A 12,618-nucleotide genomic window follows, 5' to 3' on the forward strand; every position below is an offset into this window, starting at 1 on the left:
ATTACCTCACATCACAGTAAGGGGAGTAAAAGTTGGAAGATACCAAGATTTCTGAGAAGCCCTGTATGAGAGAGAGCTTTAGGAAAATCACTAAGGAAAACATACACTCAACATAGTAGGTTATGGTTTTGCTTGGAGTTAGAAGAACAAAGATGGTACATTTCCATGTGATGGGAGTTGATTGTGCAACATTAGCTAATAAAACCTCTAGCACTTCATTTGTGTTTCTTTTAGGTTTCTCACTCTGAGTAAAGCCAGATAAAGTTTTTAACCATTAAGATAGTTAGTTTGGATTGTTTACACTGAGTAATGGTCAGGATCCAAAATGGCCTAGACGGAGTGAAAGAGTAGGTGAAAATTAATGGAACTTGATATAAAGTCCAAAAATCAGTTTTAACAATCACCCTTGAGAGTTGCCTGGTATTTAGTTGGTTTGTATAGAGATGCTACTTACTGGTTCTTTATTGGCAAAATTCCAATTTCATTGGGCAGGCATCTGTTTTAATTGATCAGTGTTTCTTAACACCCCACTGTGAAATGTTTTGACTATCTTTTCTGTAAGCAACTATAAATGAGGATTGTTGATTATTATAAAATTATGGATTACCTCTGGAACTCCTTTACTTTTAAAAGCTCTAAAAGCATAGGATACATGCAATAAATGTAGTAGTAGAGCAAATGTAAATGATTGGATATTTTCTTTCTTTCTTTTTTTTTTTTTTTTTTTTTTTTTTTTTTTTGGTCTTTATAGGGTTGCACTCATGGCATATGGAGGTTCCCAGGCTAGGGGTCTAATTGGATTTGTTGCCACCAGCCTACGCCACAGCGACAGCAATGTTAGATCTGTGCCGTATCTGAGATCTACACCACAGTCCACAGCAACACCGGGATCGAACCCTCAACCTCATGGTTCCCAGTCGGATTTCTGCTTCACCACGATGGGAATTCCTGATTGGATATTTTCTGGTCTTCCAATTTGATATGACTTAGCAGCTTGATAAGGCTTCTAATAAGGGACCAATGATTCAAGGTTCTGTATAGAATTTGGAACAAAGAATGTGAAAATACAATCACGTTTCTAAGTGTATTTTCCTCAGCTCACAGGGACTGTGGAAATTCTTTTTACAAGTATCACAACTGGCACACTGTTGGGAGGGGTTAAAGCTGCGACATACAAGTATTTGAGTATTCTGGCAGGAAAAAGGAGGAATCTTCCCTTTCCCTAATTGAGAATAAGACTTAGCAGAATTGAAACAGAAATATGTAAGATAAAATTATCCCTAGAGAAGTAGATGTAAGAAAGAACTATTAAACAACAGATAGTGTAAAATTTGAGTGTGACAAATTGATTTCTTAATCACAGATACAATTCAAGGGAGCATTAGATGAACACTGATTCATCTACAAATAAGGAAAAAAATGTGTTAAGAACTGGACTATGTGATTTCCTTAGCTGTCATTCAAACCTGAGATTATTTCATTTGATTGGCTAAAGCAGTGGTTCTCAACCAGGGGTAGTTTTTCCCATCCGGGTGACATTTGGCAATGCTATAGTACATTTTTATTTGCCACAAGTAGGGTGCTTCCAGTGGCATCTAGTAGGTATAGACCAGGGATGATATATATCCTACATTGCACAAAATGGTATTCCATAACAAAGAATTTTCCAGTCAAAAATGTTGATACAGCTGAGTTGGGAAATACTAAGCTAAATTAATAAAAAACTGTTTGCATTTAGTAAAGTATAACCTATTCCATGTTTATGGGACTTAAGTCTCAGAAATGTCAGCGTTGGTTAAAAAAAAAAAATGCTACACTCCCAATGTACCGTTTTGTAACACAGTGTTCTATGCTTCTCACATTTTCTAAGATAAATTAATTTACATCCAAATTCTGGGCTTCACTTTGTATCATTTTTTTTTCTCCATTAGACTTTACTTGGCATATAGTCCTTTTGTGTTTGTTTCATCATTTTTGTTTGTTTCATTTTTACCACCAAATTAAGAGTTTTTTTCTATTTTACTTCCTACAGTGATGGTGATACCTTTCTTTCCCCAAAATGCTGGTCATGTTCCATTTGAGTAATTATATTTTACCTTTCAGGATTTATTGAAGTTTTCTGAAATATTGGGAGATTTTCTTACATGTTTGAAAGTATGTAAACCTTAGTCATGGCAACATTTCAAGTGACAGAAAAAAACAAAAAGAAAAGCCAATGCTCATGTGGTGCACCTACTGTTACTTTTTTTTTCTTTTAATTTTGGAAGTTTTGGGTTTTTTAAAAAGGAAAGTTATTGATAGAGATCAATCATTTCTGTATGTCAATCTTTATCTTCTTATATTTTAGTGTTGCAACAATATAACAAATGAATATAAAGCTTTTTAGGTGACAGAGGTTGTAGGCAGTTTAAAAAGATTAACTTATTTAATCTTTATAACAAAACATGAGGTGTAGGTATTATTACTCTCTCACTATACCAATGAGGAAATAAAGGTGCAGAGAAATTAAATAGCTTGTCCAACATCATTTAGATAGTAAGGTGGATAGCTGATTTCAAATCCCATGTACTCTAGCTCTGCAGTCCATACTTTTAAACACTAAGCTATGATGCTTCTCCAAATCCTAATTTACATATATATATATAATTCATATGATGTACTCATAAATATGCATATATTCACATATTGTATATATCCATATAATACATTACTATACACAAAATACTTAGAATAAAATTGTCCAAACTTCATATTATGATTATTAGCTTATTTTATGTTCAAAATCATCTTAGATGACAGGTACTCTTAATATTTCCCTGTTTGGATTGAAAAAATAAGTTCAGGGCAGTTAAGTAACTTTCCCCAAATTACGCACCTAATCAGTGGAAGCAATGTCATGTGAACCCAGGAAGTTCGGCTCTAGTTCACAATCTGATACACTGAAGCTCCCTACTAAACATTTGTTAAATGATTTTCCCACACTGCATAATTTCTCAGTATAAAATCTAATGGGGTATTGTTCCTAGGCTTCACAACCTCCTTCCAGCTTGCTACTCCAAGTACCGAGTGTGAAAAGTGTGTGCAGGTAGCTTTCTCAGCCTTATAGAATATATAGCCTTCTATGTTAGCTGAGGGTGTGTTTCTTTTCTGGACATTATTCCCTGCCCCTTTAAGTTCCAGGTAAAATTCCAGTAATGCAAATATGTCTGAAAAATATGTTTTAAATCATCCTGCTATTTTAGCCATCTTTTCTCCATCTTGTTATGTCTTCAGTGTTATCCCACTACTTACTCTTTGTGCACTAAAACCATGAAGGTCCTATTTCTAACAATTTAAGATTTAAATAATGTTTTTAACTTTTTAATACAACAATATTTGTTGCAATGTTCTTTGTAATATCTACTACAAGTAAAACTCAATGTCAACAAGAAATGTAAGTGAATTGTACTATGCCAATAGGATGGATTAGAATGCTAGTGTTAAGATAGTTATGAAGAATATCAATTATTATGAGAAACATATATTATGTTACTATATAAAAGATAAAATATAATATCTACTCTTTAAAAATAAGCATATCAGAAAAGATTAAAAGAAAATACATTGGAAGTATACAAATATACTTTCTAAACATATTAGAGGAAAATTGATTATTTCTCATTTCAAATCTTAATGCTTCATTTTCAGAGCTGAAACATTTTTCTCTTTAGTTAAGTCTTGAGATTAATCCTGATTTTTAAAACTTCTTAGAATATATCTGTTTGATTATACAAAAGGAAAAGAACAAAATAATTTAATTTACTGAAAAAATTACTGGAAAATTGACATATGCCAAAGCCTGTAGTGAGGATAAAATAATAGCAAGACATGGTCTCTACTTTCTAGGAACTCAGAGAAAGGTGTCATGGCTCCAGAATTCAGGAGATTGTGAGTGTTGTAAGGAAAAGGTACAAATAAAAGAGTAGGGGCTTAGGTAAACATAGTTCTGGACTAAATGGACCTGAGGAGGCTCCATGAAGTATGGCTTTCAGGCAGAAGTTTGATGAGGAGGACCTTACATACAGAGAAGAGGATTGGTAACAAGGGATCTATTGTATTCTAGTTTCAAAATTTTCATGTGCCAAACTCCAAACTGCCATTTGGAATGTAACTCAACATAATTATTTTAACGTCTTGGTACTTTCTTATTTTGTTTTGTAGATGGTCCTTTCCATGCAAACCTGAGTAACACGACATGAACACAGTCCCCATATTTATGAACTACTCATTCTTCATGTCTTCTTATTTTCTTAATCTTGAATTTCTATTTGCAACCAGAGGCCCCCAAAGCAAAAAGTGATCATAAGTAATAATTTGCTTTTTGTAAACCATTCCATCCAGTGTTATTAGTCATTTCTACTGCTCTTCTTTACTGTGAATTAGTAATCACATAAGTGAAAAGTTCATCTTGCTACAACTCCAGAAATGGTTAGAGCTCAATATAACATCTTTGTTTCAATGTGCCTGTTATACTAAAGCAAACAACAATAATGAAATGTTTATTAGATGAATGAGCTAAAGAAGAACCAAAGTTAATGCATTGTGGATTTGGACTTGAGTTGTATTTTTCAGCTGATTCTCTAAAATCTTCTTTTCTTAGAAATCTTACTTAAGCATTTCCCACTTAAACTGATCTTGACAGCATGGATATTAGGAGAAGGGTTCTTAATTCTTCTTATAAGTTATGTCTACAAAAATTTCCCTTGAAGATGAAATCAGATAATGAAATGAACTGCTTAGGTTACCGATACCTGCCATCATCTAAATCTCAGAGCAGCATACCCTAAATCTTCAAAGGCTCAGCTGACATTTTCATGCCATTTTTATTTCACCCAGACCAAACCTGAAAGTATTTCAAGAGCAAATGCGGTCTAGTCATATTCCTATTTCTCTCAAAAAATACCATGGAATTGGAACAGTAATTCACACACCATCCCTCAAAGTGTTTAAAACTCGAAGATAATTCACCACTTAACTCACTGGGCAGTTTTTACCAGTTTTTACTGCAGCTGCATTCCTTTAAACTTCTTTGCCGAATGTTCATTCTGTTCATATACTTAGTGCCTTGTCATTTTGATTGCTCCTGGCTAATGCTATCTTAAAAAATATGGTTTGAAGAAAACTGGCTTCTGGCTCTTATCATAATAGCATAAATGGCAAGTCTGCAAGTGCCCTGAAGTGCCATAACACATAGAATATTTGCATTTTAGTCTTACATGGTAGGCATTAAGGGTACCTGCCATTGACAGAACACAGCTCAGAAAATTGGCAAGAGGATGGCTCATTCTGAAGAGTTCATGATATTGAATTACTTGAGATAATATATGGTTGAGTCATTCTTTTAAGAAATAGGAAAATGTTCGTCTAAACTGTAGAAATACTCTACATAATCACTTGGAATACTTGTTTAAAGCAAAATTATTCCCTTTGATGTCATTTATCTATGCTTTTATTTTTTCCTCATACTTTTTTTTTAGCTGCACCCATGGCATATGGAAGTTCCCAGGCCAGGGGTTGAATTGGAGCTGCAGCTGTCAGCCTATACCACAGCCAAAACAACATGGGATCTGAGACACATCTGTGACCTACACCACAGCCCATGGTGATGCTGAATCCTTAACACACTGAATGAGGCCAGGGATCGAACCAATATCCTCAGGTTCATTACTACTGAGCCACAATGGGGACTCCCCTCATACTTATTTCACTCCTAGAAATCTGTACACCATCTGTATGCAATACCACGCTATATTATATACCACGTGAGAACAGTTGTTTCTGAAAATACAGAGGACAGGAAATAGACACATGTATGAAATATATATGACTATCAAAATGATGATCTTTTGAATAACCACACAATTAAAACATATAGACTTTGCTATAAGTATTCTGATTGCTGATATATGTTACGGTAATGTGCACCACATGAGAAGACAAAAATAAAACTATTTTTCTGTAAGGAGAGAGGCTTTAAAATCTCCTGTTTCTAAAATCAAGGTTAGTCTCCCACTTATAAAATCACTACAACATTTTCCATTTCCAACATTGGTAGAAACAAGACAGTCAAACCAAAGGAAACTGATTTCACAGTTATTGTTTTTCTCTGATTTGATTTAGCTTGTGGTTTTCATACCTATAATTTTAAGAACTACAAGATTTAAAAATTGCAGGCACACACAAGAAATGTTACATTGAACATCAGTAAATGACAGTCTTGTGTTCATACATTTTTGCCATATCACTGGCTACCTGCTATGTTACAGACAATTGCAGAATTTTTAATATAGTAATAAGTCAAATCATAGCTTTTGGACTTAAAAATGAAAACACCAGGCCAGAGAAAAAATTCTCTTTCAACAAGAATTAATGCAAATGAGAAAATCTGATGTCCTTTGTCAATGATGATTTTTTCAGGCTAAATAGCTGTATTAAATGTATTTTGAAAGTGAATTTACTGAAATTTATTCAAAAATATTTTTGAGTCTTTCAACTTATAATGAACTCTGTCACATTATTTTCATAGCTAAAATAAAGAATGAGAAGGTCTACCAAATATCTCAAAACTCTTACATATAGTTGCTTTCCTTCTTTCTATTATCTTCCTTTAATAGCTGTTTCCTCATAGAACTGAAATTCAGAGCATGGAGCTAGAAGGAAATTCACTGTGGTCTTAGTATGAAAACCAAAGGACTTGCTGAAACCCTGAGGTAATATTGAGAAGTGAATCACAGTGCACTGATTTCAGTCTGAATAGCATATATCTTTGTGCAGTGTGTTTATATAAGCCTTACCTTAAGAGGCAAAAAAATGAGGATTGTGTGGGTTGAGCCTCCAGAAGAGAGACTAAATGGAGCCTATTCAAATCCCCAGGTCTGATTTGTACTTGAAGCAGCTGATGGAAGAAAAAAGCAGATATTGTGAATAAGAGTAGGACTTAAATTAATGGTTTTAACTACAAAAACTATTTATCTTGATATTTTAGTGTTTTAATTTTATAGCAATAAATAGGACAAAATTTAAAAAAGACCACTTTTTTATTAACTTGAATACCAATCAGGGAAAATAAAATGTGAGTTTAAAATGAAAGTGGATTTGGTTTGGATGATCACTGCTGGTAGTAAGCAGCTGGCTAGATGTCTCAAATCTCACTTTCAAAAAGCCTATTTTCTATTGGTGATGATAAATTTGCCCCTTGCTTATACTTATCAGTGGGTGTTCAGTTGTTACAGCAGATTGGAAGTGATTCAGTTCATTTCTTGGATATTTTCAAAAGCAGGGAAGGATTTCACACTCTGAGGAGTGCTGCTTCACCAAAAGTAAAGAATATTACAGCTTATGGGAGTGATAATTAAAGCCAATAATAACCTAGAAGTTTCCTTGGCTCTACAGTGTTGGAAGTAATGCTTTACCATTGTGTACCTGTCTGGCTGAGGATGCTCTTGCTGGCTCCTGATTCAGGCTGAAGCTGAAATTCAAATGGGAAATGCTAAAATCATATTCCTAAGCTTTCATGTGGATGGTTAAACTATGCCAATATGTGTTGCAATGATGAAGGTTAGTGTATAAAGGTAACATATTATATAGGAAAAATAATGAAAGGCTATTTCAAGGTTCGATATACCATTTTGTGTAAAGGTGAGAAAAAAATATTTGTAATCAATAGATTAAACGCAATAAACTCACAAAGGAAATTGTCTAGTATATTCCAAATATTGAGGAAATAATGTATAACCCTTGCCAAATAAATAGTCTCTGACTGTGATGGGTATTTACTCTTTATTTTCCTTATAAGTAAGTGAAAGAGCCATGCTCTGTTTTATTAAGAAACAAACTAGGTGAGGCATTCCAAATATGATTCAGAGGAAAGAGTTGCATTGCCCAAAGAATATGTGGGCAGAGAAGTCATTGTGATAGTTTGGAATGCTTCAGCCATAGACATGAGAGAATCAGAATCCTTCAAGACATTAACTCCATGTGGACAGATGATACGTTTTTGACCTTCACGTATTCAATCTCAAATTTCACACTTTAGTAAAGAAGGGATCAGAAATGTTCCTAGAAGAAATCACTTTATTTTACACCATGCTATGGACTTGAAATGACTGTGTGGGGAGGTAGGGTAGGAGGAAAATGGGTAAATTTATAAAACTTTGAGCAAGTTGGATTGTAAAAGTTATCTTGATAATTTCGTCTCTGAAAATGCGGTCTTTGAGAGAAACATACATTGGGATTGATTTTACTTCTACATAAACCCTTGTGCTAAAACAACCACTTACTCAAATATGGTATGCTACTTAAATGTTACCCTCTGAATGAATTAATGTTAATATAGTGGGATCCAAATTCAGTATCCAGCATAAATATCTGTTCAACCTTGGGGAAGTCACTTTTACTTCTTAGTCTCAATGTCCACATTTGTAAATGCACATAATAATAATCATCATAATTTCTAAATCAAAGGATGTTATAATCATTTTTTTGTATATATATATGTATATTATATATGTCAAGCCCTGTAATGCTGTTACACCAAATATTAGCTTCACAGAGCAACTACTACAATTGACTAAAAAATCCCTCTTAAATAACCATGCCAAAGTATTTCTCATGAAGTTATAACTCAATGTTGTATTTATTTATTAATTGGAGAACATTCTTTTTATGCCAGTAATCATGCCAACTTCCTGAGTTATTAAAATATAGTTATATTATTTTACTACTTAGCCTAAGCCAAGGCTGTCATACTGCAGAGAGCCAGCTTAAAGAAGCTTGAAGAATATGGAAGTTTATGTCTCTCTTGTATAATACTTCTAAGATGTTAGAAAGATCTGTTCACACAGTTATTCAGAAACCCAGATTCTTTTAATGTTTTTTCACACCCCCAACTATACTGTCTCAGTTAGGTGGCCCCCACACTTAGACTGTAGTTTCTGGGAAGTAAAAAGAGGTCATGGAAGAGGCATGCCCACTCTCTAAAGGGGCCTTGAGTGAAGTGCACACTTTCTATCTGCTTCCTCTCCGTCTGTGAAAACTTAGCAAATGTGACAATCCTAATTGCAAGGGAGACTGGAAATGTAATATAGAGAGACAGCCAAGTTTCTAGCTATTGCCAAGGAAGATGGGAGAAAGGGATTTTGTTTGACAGCTAGCAGTCTCTAACAAATAGCCTTTTGAAACTCACTGTCTGCTGGATGAGAATGACAATTACGATGCACTGTGAAACAACTAATAACAATCACATACATATAGTTAATTTCAGAAAGTCAGAAAAAGCTTCAGTCATCTAAGTGTCTTATTAAATCTCAATCTCTCTAAATTTAGTTTTTGGCCCAATGGTAACCTCTGATGAATTTTTCAACTGTGTGCAGTGAGGTGATGAAAATAAAGGTGATAGAATAAGCTCTCATAAACACAACATATTTTTATTAAAAAGATATATTTTCTTAAATTTATACTCTCAAATATTGCTGTTAAAATATCCTTTCAGGAAAGGACAAGTTTCAAAGACAACTTTTGTTTGGTTTTGAAAGTCTTAAATTTAACTCTCACCCCACCTCTTTCCACAACATCTCCCTTCACCCAAAGTACATTTGTACTTTAAGCTCAAACTGTGAAACACAGGAAAATATAATGTTCTGTGAATGTCTGAGAAGCACTTGTCTTTCTGTATCATTTTATAAAATATTGTATTTTTGACTAATTGGAAGGAAATGTGTATTTGGCACAATATTGTTAGAATTTTTTTTTCTTTCTTTTTTCTTTTTTCTTTTTGGTCTTTATATGGTTGCACTCACAGCATATGGAGGTTCCCAGGCTAGGGGTCTAATCGGAGCTATAGCCACAGGCCTACACCACAGCCACAGAAACGCCAGATCCGAGACTTGTCTGGGACCTACAACACAGCTCACGGCAATGCTGGATCCTTAACTCACTGAGCAAGGCCAGGGATTGAACCCTCAACGTCATGGTTCCTAGTTGGATTCTTTAACCACTGAGCCATGACGGGAACTCCAGAAAAAAATTTTAAAAAAACATAGTAGCATGACTGTCACAAAATATAAAATAAACACCTGTCACTGATTTCATGTAAATCACTGATTAGTGAGAAAACCAATAGGATGTTAAAACCAATTCAAAGGAGACATCGAATAGCAGAATGCTGAAATGAATCTATAAGCAAATGCAAAAGTGGTCAATATCCACAAGGCAATGATCAGGGGCATCTCCAAAAGACACAATAGAATGTGTTTACGTTTCTATGGATGAGAATAATTTGCATTACAGTTCCCTAGTGGTCTAGTGGTTAGGATTTGGAGCTTTCACTTCTACGGCCAGAATTTGATCCCAGGTCTGGGTACTAAGATCACACACCAAGCCACTGTATGCTGAGGCTAAAGAATATATATATAATATTTTTATAGTTTTTAAGTCTGAAAATAGCTTAAAAGACAATGGAAAGAGGAGATAACTCAGCAGAGCACTCTGGACAGGGCATTGAGAGATCATCCTTGCACACTGGCAAGTATTTACAATATTGCTTGATGTATTAAGGGGCTTGGATGCTTCTTTCTCATTTTGACATATATTTAGCCCTGTCAAAATGTAATAATGTAAATTTATTGTGAAAACATTTGAATCCCTGTTTAAGGAATAACTAACAACATGTTATTTATGACAATATTTAGCATATTACAATTATTATTGGTATCTGTTATAAATATACATATATTTGTTAGAATGAGATCAGAATATATGATGCAGTAACTGATTAATATAAAGCTTATGAAATAACATTTTTATGAGAAATAAGTGCATTTTTGAACACAAAAATTTCACTTTAAGTGACATTATTTCCATTCTTGCAATTAGCTTCTTAATGGATGCCATAGTTAAAGACAGATATGCATATCATCTTCTGCACTGTTGTTTGTTTGGAGCATATGAAGAAAATTCCACTACCTATTGTCATGCCCTTAGAAAAGCAAAGATCTCTGGAACCCTGAAAGTCTTGGGACTGTTCCCTCTGGGGTCACTGAATCTCATTTTTAGAACTGCTGTTCTAGTCCATATGCTCACACTCTTCCACACAGCACGGCTGCTATCTTCACCCTCACCTTCCTATTTTATTTATCTTCCTTCCTATTTTATTGATATTTACCTGCACTTGTGCTCATGTATACTTCCTCGTTCCCCTTTCCTTCAGATGAAGTGTTTGTGCTCCTTAATAATGTCAGTCTGCTTGCTTGGACTCTTTATTTTCACATTTGCTCCATGACATTGCTTTAGTAATTCTCCTCTGTATGTCTAGCATCATCAATTATTTCCTCTAATACATCACTCTCATCAACATATAATCATATTGCTGATTTCCACTATTTAAAGTAAAATGTAAAGAAATAAAATAAATCTATCCTGAGTCTACATCCCTGTCTATTTACTCTTCTATTTCTCTGTTAATTCTTTGGGCAAAACCCCTTGTGGAACTTGCTTATATTCACTACCTCCAATTCCCCTCCTTTTATCTTTGCATGAACTTTTTGCAGTAAATCATTTTTTCCTACTTCTCCACAAAAGTGCTACTGTCATGGTCAGCAGTGACCTCCACTTTGCTAAATTTGATGTTGATTCTCTACACTCATTTCACTTGACTCAGAAAGTGTTTGATGGTTGGTGACTTGCAACTCCTTCAATCATTTTCTTCATTTGGCTTTCAGCACTCCCTTCAGGTATTTTTTCCTCTCCACTTGTCACTTATCCCCAGTTCTTTGTTGACTCTCTTCATCTCTTGTACTTACACCTTTAGAGTATAAATTTCAGTTCTCAGATTTCTCCTGTTCTGAATTTATATTCATGCCCTGATAATGTCAGATTTTATCTCCTCTGAATCTCAAAATAAAATATATAAATATAATCCACAAATCTACTGGATTACTTAATATCTAAAATTTTAGCATGTCAAAACCCATACTGATAATCCCCTCTCCAACTTATTCTTTCTAATTTTCCCCATTTTGATAAATGTTATTCCATCTTTTAGTTATTCAGACCAAGAACTTAGTTTCATCCTTACACTTTCCCTTTCTATCATACCCCATATCCAATCACTCAGCTTCTCCTCACCCCCCTAAAACTACTATTCTGGCATAGAGTACCGTTAAGTAGATTTAATAATCTAATTGGGATTATTTTATTAGTATTCTAACTGATCTCCTCACTCCTGTACCTGTCCACTTATACTCCAGTCTCAACACAATAGATACATAACTAAGACCATATATCAAGTCAATGCGGAACCCTCCAAAATTTTCTGATTCCATGTAGATTAAAAGCGAATGTCCAACCAAAACCCTCAATCCCCTAAAAGTTCTACTTCTCCTTTAACTTTCTGATCTCATTTCATACCACTATCACTTTACCTTCCTCTGCTGCAGCCATCTGGCTTGTTGATGTTTTGAAGCACATCAAGCATGTTGCCAACTGCCTGGTGTGCCCCACTCTCAGACTTCTACATGAGCTAACTTGCCTTCTCAAGTCTTCGTTCAAAGGTCACCTCCTCATTGGGCCCTCCCCTCACCA

General features: G+C 34.5%; 1 long non-coding RNA gene across 3 annotated transcripts in view; it reads right to left on the reverse strand.

Annotated features, from left to right (window-relative positions):
• The window catches only part of LOC146403338 (uncharacterized), a 497,194-nt gene that overhangs the window by 79,811 nt on the left and 404,765 nt on the right, over positions 1–12,618 (reverse strand). Inside the window, exon 4 of one of the 3 annotated variants that reach the window (XR_014803645.1) lies at positions 6,834–6,934. This is a non-coding gene — a long non-coding RNA (uncharacterized LOC146403338). Of the gene's footprint in view, positions 1–712; positions 6,935–12,618 lie in introns of those variants that run through there. The other 2 variants (XR_014803646.1, XR_014803647.1) reach the window with 2 other exon arrangements.

This window comes from Sus scrofa, chromosome 5 (genome assembly GCF_054392235.1).
Source record: "Sus scrofa isolate SSC_HxYL_T2T_F1_AM1 chromosome 5, Sscrofa_HxYL_maternal_Yorkshire_Landrace_v2.0, whole genome shotgun sequence".
Classification (NCBI taxonomy): domain Eukaryota; kingdom Metazoa; phylum Chordata; class Mammalia; order Artiodactyla; family Suidae; genus Sus; species Sus scrofa.